This window comes from Miscanthus floridulus, chromosome 1 (genome assembly GCF_019320115.1).
Source record: "Miscanthus floridulus cultivar M001 chromosome 1, ASM1932011v1, whole genome shotgun sequence".
In the NCBI taxonomy this organism is placed as follows: domain Eukaryota; kingdom Viridiplantae; phylum Streptophyta; class Magnoliopsida; order Poales; family Poaceae; genus Miscanthus; species Miscanthus floridulus.
The window spans coordinates 54341015-54352062 of NC_089580.1; the positions used below are offsets into that span (position 1 = coordinate 54341015).

An 11048-nucleotide genomic window follows, 5' to 3' on the forward strand; every position below is an offset into this window, starting at 1 on the left:
CAGAAGGGTAATCCCTGAGAGTGCTGGCGCTGATCGAACCCGCGAATTTGGTTCCTGAGATGTTCCAAAGGTGACCCACGGCTACCCTTGCAAAGTATGCCAGGGTGAGAGTTAGGAATACCCCCTCAGCTGAGTTGTAATTCGATTCGAATCGCCGTCTCTCCCGGTTAGTGAGAACTTGACGGGCTTATCTCCAATGTAGATACACTTAATATCTTAATGGTTCGAAATGATGATATGATGATGACAGCCTTATTATACCTGCTATGGTTAATATTGTTTGCTCCTAATAAGTGAGTGCTCTAGTACAGGTGCTAATCTAGCGGACAGGTAAATAATGATAAGCTTGATGCTAAGTTTAAATGGGTTACTATAATCTTAAGCTCTTTTATGCAACTGTGTCAAGCTAGCCCACCTGAAAAGCCTTGCATGATCCTTGGTGTCTTTATTTCTAATTTTCGTCGGGTAAGTCTAGCTGAGTACCTTCTCGTACTCAGGGTTTATTTCCCACCTGTTGCAGATGACCAGTTCTACTTTGGTTGCTGCAAGTACTGCCTTCTCCCTGCTGGGGATGAAGACTAGACCGTGGGGCACGGTCTCTACTAGCTCTCGTATCTGTTAATGCTTTTGTGGGACATGACTCTGATCTTGGCAATGTATTTGAAAACTATGATGTTTTGTACTAAACTATGTTGCTTCCGCACACTCAAACTTGGTTTGTAATATTTATTTGAACTCTGATGGATGTAATCCGAATGCTACTTATGAAATGTTGTAACAGATGATGTGTTGTGTTGAATCATTACGATCTTGGTTTGTATGTCGAGAGTTGGTTGAAATCCTTCGTGATTTCCGGACTACCGGGATTATGGGAGCTTAAGTACAGGAATTTGATCGCTTCGGTGATTGTTTTTGTACTTACGTTCTTATGATTTGGTCGGTTCTGTTACAATTCTCCTGGAGGAATTGCATTGGCATTGGCGCTCGTCTCCCTGCCATCACGCACGAGCCTCATCGCCGACGAAGCTGCTGCGCCGTCGACACCGTTCCTCATCACGCCGGTCTTCGTGGCCACAGCCCGGCTTCGTGGCAGATGCCCGGCTTCGTGGCCACAGCCCCTGGCGCCCTATGGTCAGGCCCATCGGTGGACTGTAAAAGACTAGTGATGGAAGGATATTGTAATTGCTATCAGTTCTGTAAAGGGGAATCCCTTCTGTAAATTGTTCTAGTGCTAGCAAACAATTTGTGACTATAGAAGACGTAAATATCGCTGTTGTAAATTGATTTGGAATGCTATTGTGAATGCAATGCACAAAAGATGTCACTCATTACTGCAATTTCATATGGCTGCACAAAAGATGTTGCTGGGTACTGCAATTTCATCAAGATGCACAAAATGATGCATATTACTAGAAGCTCCATTTGGCTGATTACACTTTAACTACAAAACCATCTGTCATTGCAGGACATGCAAAGGGGACATAATCTGTACTACTAGAATTCACCAATAACACCATCTGTCATTGCTCCCTGAAAAATAGAACAAAAATAATTCAACATAATGACCATATATGATTAAGAGGAAAAATGTATTACTTTATAATATTACCGTCAATAGCTGAGAGAAACTATTGATGACTGTGTATGATTTAGAGATCTCTTCCTGAGGTAAAGATGGATGGTTCAGGCATGTTTTTTGTAGTGTTGCGCCATCATCGACTGACACTTTTGTAGGCTGTTGCTCCTGATCAGATAGAAGAGAATCAAATAGTTAAATACAACTGAAACTTTTTGTAGCGAATACAGTTAGAGATAATCTGATATATTTTGTGTTGTTAAATACCTTTGAACTTTTTTCTTTTTTCTTGTCACAAACCTTCAAACTTTTTTTTTTCTTGTCACACACCTTTGTACTGTTTTCTTTTTTGTTACCTCCCTTTTTTGCACACTTGCGCTTCTTGTCAAGCCAAGTTCTTTTGCGCTTCGAGGTTTTTGTTTCCACCTCCTTTTTCTTTAGGCTTACTGTACTCAACAATTCATTAGGCAAAGTAACATTGGTGGGAGCGATGATGGGATCCATAGGGCTTGTAACACCATTCATTTCTTCTTCAACTTGCTTGCTGAGCATATCCAGTGTGTTGTTTACTAATAAGGTGCATTTTGGATGGCTGGCAGCTCGATATGCCAAATTGAGAAATTTGCGAGCCATATCTTTGTAGCGAAGCATATCATCTAATTTTGGATTCTCTATTATGTCTCGGCCTTTGTTGTCCTGTACTGCTCCACTGCGTGCTTCCCGTGCCCATCTCTTCAGTACATATTGTGTGGGAAGTGATTTGATATTCATCAAATCAAGGACTTTTAAAGCATGGCCACATAGTATTCCGATTCTATTGAATTGCCCACAGCTGCATGTACTGATCTGTTCTAATGGATCACCAATAACTTTGTACTCCTTCTCAAAGGTAAAATTTTCATCTAGACTCCCAATTGCTACAAGATATTCATTTGTGCCTTCCAATGTTCTGGTGCATGCTGCCATTGACCTCTCATACTCACCTTGAAAAGCTTCAAAAATATGTGGTGTGTACAGCTTGCTAGCTTGGATTAACATAGGTGTCCTCATTTTGATTCTAGGTAATTTTTTTCTTGATTCAAATTCAGATTGCAGTTCTTTCTTTCTTTTATATTCCACAACCCTTTCAAAATGCTTAAGAAATCGGATTATATCAAAATCAGATTTGAAATGTCGCTTCAGGTCACTATTCAGACTCTCACTGAGTTGTGTACTTCTCATCCCTAATGTGAACACATCCTTCATGTAACATTCGGCCCATTTTTCTCTTACCTTATATATACTATCCAACCAAGTTTGCTTTTTCGTCTTTGACCTCATGATGTTAAATGCATCTTCAAATGTTGCTTCATCTTCATACTCATACATACATGCACTAAAATCAGAGAGAATACTTGGTTCTTTATTGCTGTCTTCTACTTCCTGTTTGGGAGATGCACCTGATTCCTCATCATCCGGTTCAGCTAGATGCTTGACAGCATTCTGCATAATGTGAAAAGTGCACAGACCATGCCATGCTTCTAAAAAAACTTCCTTAACTGCTTTTCCCATTGCATAATCTTGATCGGTATATATTGTTTTAGGTTGCTTGCCATTATGGGCTCTCAGGAAGGTCTCAAATAGCCACTTGAAAGATTCAAATGTCTCGTCATACATGAGAATAGCACCAAAAACCACTGTTTCTCTAAAATGGTTGAACCCAACAAATACGCCAAAAGGCCTACTCTCCTTGTTTGTACCAAAGGTAGTATCAAAACTGACAACATCACCAAAATATGCATAGTCAGTGAGCATTTTAGCATCAACCCAGAATATGTTTGCAATCTGTTCTTCCCGATCCATCTGCAGTGCATATTGAAATGATGGGTTCTCGGCAATTTTTTCCTGAAAATACATAAGCATGCTTCCTGCTTGACCATATGCCATCTCCCGTTGCCGCTTGCCCCGTAAATAGTTCTTGTGGTCTTGAAGAGTGTAACTGAGATTAACTGAGCCACCAACTTGGATGCAAGCCAACTCATGAGCAGCTTTGGGCCCAATTCCTGCATCGTCAGCCGTCTCAATTTCAAAACCTTGTAACTCTGAAATTTTCCTTTGGGACGCCATCAAGTGTGAGGTTTGTGGCAGCTGAAGGGTATGATTGTGTTCCAAAAACAGATCAGTCACTCTATAATTTCCCTTATTCTTGTCCATTATAAGTCCCATGCGAACTTGACAGTTAGTCCTAGTTTCAGCTCTTGGACACTTTGTTAGATGATCTCTTTTATCTGGCTTTCTCTGGCCCTCATTTGCACAAACAAATCTGCAGGAACTAACCTTTCCATCTAACTTTCTTTTATTTGTGTACATTTTCCTCACCTCAAAGCCTTTGTGACCCCCATAGCTAATCCAAAACATCCAAGCCTCATCTACAGTACTGAACTCCATGCCAACTTGAGGTAAAAGATTAGGAAGCAAGCCCTCCCTACAAGAAAACAGATAAAGATGACGTGATATAGCGAACTGAACAACTACAATCTATCCCTAAATTAGTTGGACCACAAAAAAACAATCATGGCGTTACACACCTATTTTCTTCCATGTTAAATATGCAAATTTTGTTTTCATTCAAGCAAGTTGATGTTACTTCAGGCTTCCATATCACATCTCCTTCAATCTATCGATTCCAGCAAAATCCAGTGAGGGAGGACAAAAAAAATCAAATTAGAACAACACGTCACGGCAAGGGATGACGTGAGTACAGAAGTCCACCTGCTTACTGATCGAGAGCACCACAGCAGCAGCAGTCCGATCCCGGCGCCCGCCCTTTCCTTTCTCGCGCCAAAAACGCAGTCCCGGCGCCAAAGTATCGAGTAATAGCGCCGGAACCAAAATACAGCTGCTCTGTTGTACAGTTTTTTTTAGTGGACGCGGCTCTGTTGTTTGGGCCGAAGCCCAGCTAGCTGAGGGGCGCAGCACTTATGCTCTGGCCACCGTTAGATATGAATGAACGCCTGGATGCTCAGCAACCGTAGAGAGAAGTCATGTGGCCAACTGCAGAGGATCTCATTCCGTGTTTGAGCTACTACACCGGTTTGGTACCAATTTTTCCTCATTTTTTTTGCAGCTTTACGTGTAGATACTTACAATGGTTAAAATGTCATGCCTATCATGCTTGGAGTTTGTTGATCTTCGAGTATCTCTCAGTTGCGTATGTGTCTTTATGTATATGTGTAGTTCTAACTTGCGTACAATATATGTGTGGTTTCAGTTTGGGCTATAAAGTTCAGATAGTACAACTTGCACTTAAGTATTTAGACATACATGAAAATAAAACTCATAGGAGGAGAGGGGTGAGGCTAAAGCACTGCTCCCTCCATTCCTTTCTAATTGTCGTTCTCGATTCCAGTAAATCAAATATACTCAACTTTGACCAAACATATATAAGAAAAATACTAATATTTATCATACATAATTAGTATCATTAGATAGATCATTGAATTTATTTTTATAATAAATTTATTTGAAGATACAAATACTGTTAATATTTTCTATAAATCTAATCAAACTTAAGAAAGTTTGACCAGTACTCTTCCCATAGCGACAGTTAATAAGGAACATAGGAAGTACAAGTTAGTTGAGTAGCAAGTTTTGGACCCTCTTTCCCTGATACAATCATGCAATGTTTTGTATTTTCTATGTATCTATTGCTACATATAATAAATGTTTAGAAGAATCACAAAGCTTCAAAACAGAGGCTTTTATACTGATCAAAACTTGCTGAAGTTTCGCTACATATAATAAATATTTTCTATGTGTGTGTTGTTCGTTTTGCTGAAATTTGGCTTATACTGATACTTATGCTGATTTGTTATTAGAGGAAAATAATGTTTCTTCGCTGAAAAATAATGCTGAGGTAGTTGCAGTAGAACAGGGCTATGTCGATTTCAGTCTCAAGGTATACCTATGCTAGCACATAATAATAATAAGAGTTAAATACACTAGTGACCCTTGAACTTGTGGCCCTATGTCACTTAGGTCCACGAACTCTCGAAACTGAAATCTGGACTCCTAAACTTGTTAAGTCGTGTACCGCAGGCCCATACCCTTTGAGAGGATGCTGACTAGGATATTTTTTTTACAAAAACCACCCTGCTACAGCATCTTCTACCTTCGTCATCAGCGGAGGCCACAATGGCAGCGTTGGTGTACAGCAGCGACATGCTGAAGCTGGCCATGCTCATGGGCAGCTGAAAGGTCCTAATGGCTAGAGGGGGTGAATAGCCTAATAAAATTCTACAACAACACTTAACAAAATATGTTAGACAATTATGCGGCGAAGCGAGTGTTGTGCTAGCCTACTAAAATGCAAGCCACCTACCACAATTCTATTTTGAATAGTGTATATCCACACAATAGCTATGACACTTAGCTAAATTAGTGTGCTCTCAAAGACTAACTAAAGAGCAACACTAATCAAACAAACAAGCTCTCACAACTAACTACACTAAAGAGCTTGATAACTAGTTTGCGGTAATGTAAGAGTGAGCAAGAGAGTTATACCGCCGTGTAGTGGTAGGAACCAATCGATCACAATGATGAATACCAATGTAGACCAATCACCTCGGAATCAAATGATGAACACAATGATTTTTACCGAGGTTCACTTACTTGCCGGCAAGCTAGTCCTCGTTGTGGCGATTCACTCATTTGGAGGTTCACGCGCTGATTGGCATCACTCGCCAAACCCTCAATAGGGTGCCGCACAACCAACACAAGATGAGGATCACACAAGCCACAAGCAATTTACTAGAGTACCTTTTGGCGCTCCGCCGGGGAAAGGTCAAGAACCCCTCACAATCACCACGATCGGAGCCGGAGCCAATCACCACCTCCGCTCAATGATCCTCGCTGCTCCAAGCCGTCTAGGTGGCGGCAACCACCAAGAGTAACAAGAGAAATCCACAGCGAAACACAATCACCAAGTGCCTCTAGATGCAATCACTCAAGCAATGCACTTGGATTCACTCCCAATCTCACTATGATGATGAATCAATGATCTAGATGAGTGGGAGGGCTTTGGCTAAGCTCACAAGTATGCTATGTCAATAGAAATGGCCAAGAGTCCCAGCTTGAGCCGGCCATGGGGCTATAAATAGAGCCTCCATCAAATAGAGCCGTTATACCCCTTCACTGGGCAAAACGCGCTCTGACCGGACGCTCCGGTCATACTGACCGGACGCTGGCCCTCAGCGTCCGGTCGCCCGATGGACGCCGCGTGTCATCCCCTTCAAACGATGTTCGTCGGATTCCAACGGCTATGAAGCTAACCGGACGCTGAAGGCCCAGCGTCCGGTCGTTTCCAGTAAGCTCCCCGAGGCATGTTTTTCCGACCGGACGCGTTCGGTCCACCTTGACCGGACGCAACCAGCGTCCGGTGCTCAACCCTAGCTTACTGTGTCGTCTGACAGCTCGACCGAACGCAGCCTTTCAGCGTCCGGTCGCTGAGTGACCCAGCGTCCGGTCAGTAGACCGACGCCAGCATCATTTCGATCAACTCCATTTTAACTCTAACTTCTTCACCCTTGCTCAAGTGTGCCAACCACCAAGAATTTTGCATCCGGCGCAATAGAAAATAGACATTTCATTTTCCCGAAAGCGCCGAATCCCGCCGAGCTTGCTGGGCGGGAGGGAGAGAGGGACCCAAACCCATCTCAACCCTACAAACACCTTGTGCACATGTGGTAGCATATTTTCACAAATATTATCAAGGGTGTTAGCACTCCACTAGATCCTAAATGCATATGCAATGAGTTAGAGCATCTAGTGGCACTTTGATAACCGCATTCCGATACGAGTTTCACCCCTCTTAATAGTACGGCTATCAAACCTAAATGTGATCACACTCTTTAAGTGTCTTGATCACCAAAACAAAATAGCTCCTACAAGTTATACCTTTGCCTTGAGCTTTTTGTTTTTCTCTTTCTTCTCTTCAAGTGTAAGCCCTTGATCATCTCCATGCTATCACCATTGTCATGTTATGATCTTCATTTGCTTCTCTACTTGAAGTGTGCTACCTATCTCATGATCACTTGATGAACTAGGTTAGCACTTAGAGTTTCATCAATTCACCAAAACCAAACTAGAGCTTTCAATCTCCCCCTTTTTGGTAATTGATGACAACCCTTATACAAAGATATTAATTGAAATTCAATTGAATCCATGTTGCTTGCCCAAGCATATTTACCATGTGTAAAAGGATATGGACAAGTTTCATGAACCCTAAGTGGTAGCAATTGCTCCCCCTACATATGTGCTAAGAGTTTGGATTGAAGCTTGCACATATGCTTAGATAGGAAATGTAGGAGTCAATGTCTACCATATGATGCTAAGGTATAAAAGATGAACCTTTGAAGCGTGATACCAATCGGAGTGCACCAATATATCATCCTTAGCATCATGGTTAGCTTAATACCACTTAGAAATATTTGGAAGTGAAATCACTCGATATCCTATACATGCTAGTTTGCATTTCATCATTCAAATCTTCAACTAGCATACATCACACAAGCATGGATATTATAAATATGGAACTTATGCCATGCAAGCAAACATATGAAATGCACGTTCAAATGCACCATACAAGTTCATGAGCTTGCTCCCCCTACTTGTGTGCTCAAAAAAAAAATTAGTTGATCCCTTTCCTTTGTTTCTCTCCCCCTTATCCCCTTTATCTTTGTTTCTCTCCCCCTTTGTCATCAATGACCACAAAGGTTCTAAATAGAATTACTTGTAGGGTCGAGATTATTAATGTCAATCAATGGGGTGAGGGTCATTGTCCCAAATTTGGTTCAATTCTAGATTATTTCCCAAAGATGTTTTAACTCGGTTTGATCCAAAGACAAGCTTCTTCACACCTCTAAATAAGGGTTATCTTGTACCATATTGAGTTAAACACTTATAGTTCATTTTCTAGATTAAACACTAGGTTTACAAGCCCATAAACATGTCATATGCTATCACTAGATCAAGTCAAGCATAGAAGCAATAGTGATACCATATTGACATCAAAATTCATTTGATTTTCATGAATGAGCCTAATAAGATAGAACTACTTGCAAGGTCCTAATGAGATTGAAAATATGACTAGATGCACTAAACATGTCCTTAGCAAGAATGTATGTCATGCCAATCAACTTTTACCTTAGATTGCTCGAAGGAGAGGCATGTCATATGAGTGGGGGTTGCATCAACACATATTTGAGAAATCCAATATGTTCAACTCATTCCTTAGCTTGCAAAACCTTTTCTCATCCAATGGCTTGGTGAATATATCGGCAAGTTGATCTTCTGTGCCTATACTTTCAATGCAAATGTCCCCTTTTTGTTGGTGATCTCTTATGAAATGATGGCAGACATCAATGTGCTTTGTTCTTGCATGTTGCACCGGATTGTTGGTTAGCTTGATTGCACTTTCATTGTCACATAGCAATGGCACTTTCTTGAACTTAATTCCAAAATCACTCAAAGTGGCCTTCATCCAAAGTATTTGTGCACAACAACTACCGGCGGATATGTATTCGGCTTCGGCGATTGATAATGCAACACTATTTTGCTTCTTTGATGACCATAAAACAAGTGATCTTCCCAACAATTGACATGTGCCCGATGTGCTCTTCCTTTCAACCTTGCATCCCGCATAATCCGAGTCGGAGTAACCAACTAGCTCAAACTTTGTTCTTTTGGGATACCACAAACCAACATTTGGTGTATGCTTCAAGTACCTCAATATTCTCTTTGTAGCCTTCAAATGACTTTCTCTTGGTGAGGCTTGAAATCTTGCACACATGCATACACTAAACATGGCATCCGGCCTTGATGCGGTCACATAGAGTAGGCTTCCAATCATAGACCGATACAACTTTTGATCCACCATGTTTCCACTTACATCACTATCCAAGTTGCCATTGGTTCCCATTGGTGTGCTAATGACTTTGCTATCAATCATTCCAAACTTCTTGATCATATCCTTGATGTACTTGCCTTGACTCACAAATGTACCATTCTTCAATTGCTTGATTTGAAGATCAAGGAAGTAACTCAACTCTCCAATCATGGACATCTCAAACTCATTAGCTATCATCTTTCCAAACTCATCACAAAATTCTTGATTGGTTGATCCAAATATGATATCATCAACATATATTTGCAGCACAAATAGATCTTTTCCAATCTTCTTGATAAAAAGAGTGGTGTCAACCTTGCCCATGATGAACCCTTTAGAGAGTAGGAAGTCCCTCAATCTCTCATACCATGCTCTAGGTGCTTGCTTCAAGCCATACAATGCTTTCTTCAACTTGTACACATGGTTGAGCTTCTTATCATCTTTAAAACCGGGTGGTTGCTCAACATATACTTCTTCATTGATATAACCATTGAGAAAAGCACTCTTAACATCCATTTGATAGAGCTTGATGTTGTGGGCACAAGCATAGACTAGCAAGATTCTAATTGCTTCCAATCTAGCAACCGGGGCATATGTTTCTCCAAAGTCAAGACCTTCAACTTGTGTATAGCCTTGTGCTACTAATCTTGCTTTATTCCTTACAACTATCCCATCTTGATCTTGCTTGTTTCTAAAGACCCATTTGGTTCCAATCACATTGTGTCCCTTTGATCTTTCTACCAATTCCCATACTTAATTTCTTGTGAAGTTATTCAATTCTTCATGCATAGCATTCACCCAATCAACATCCTTCAAAGCTTCATCTATCTTCTTTGGTTCAATGGATGAGACAAATGAGAAGTGTTCACAAAATGATGCCAATCTTGATCTTGTTTGTACACCTCTTGAAATATCTCCAATGATTGTATCCAAAGGATGATCTCTTGCAATACTTGTTGGTTGAAGGATTGGAACTTGATTGCTTGCACTTGCTTGATCATTTGGTTGAGATGATGTACTAACCATTTGATTTTGATCAATATCATGAGAGTCACTTGCACTAGCTTGATTTGTATCATGTTGCACATTTGAGTTGGAGAGCACTTGCACTTGATCATCTTCATCATCATTCACTTGCCTAGGCCTCAATTCACCAACATCCATATTCTTCATAGCATTTGAAAGTTGAATGCCTCTAACATCTTCCAAGTTCTCATTCTCTTCTTGTGAACCCTTGGTTTCATCAAATTCAACATCATGAACTTCCTCAAGAGTACCACTATCCAAATTCCAAACTCTATATGCTTTGCTTATAGTGGAATAACCAAGTAGGAATCCTTCATCACATTTCTTATCAAACTTGCCCAATCTTGTGCCTTTCTTCAAGATATAGCATTTGCAACCAAAGACCCAAAAATATGCAATGTTGGGCTTTCTACCATTCAAGAGCTTATACGGTGTCTTCTCTTTCAATCGGTGACAATAGAGGCGGTTGCTACAATAGCAAGCCGTGTTGATAGCTTTGGCCCAAAAAGATTGACTCACATT

The 11048-nt window shown here is 40.8% G+C and overlaps 1 pseudogene; it reads right to left on the bottom strand.

The window, feature by feature from the left end:
- Nucleotides 1-2817: 2817 nt before the first annotated feature.
- On the bottom strand, nt 2818-4157 carry LOC136484058 (protein FAR1-RELATED SEQUENCE 5-like; annotated as a pseudogene).
- Between the last annotated feature and the right edge of the window lie 6891 nt (nt 4158-11048).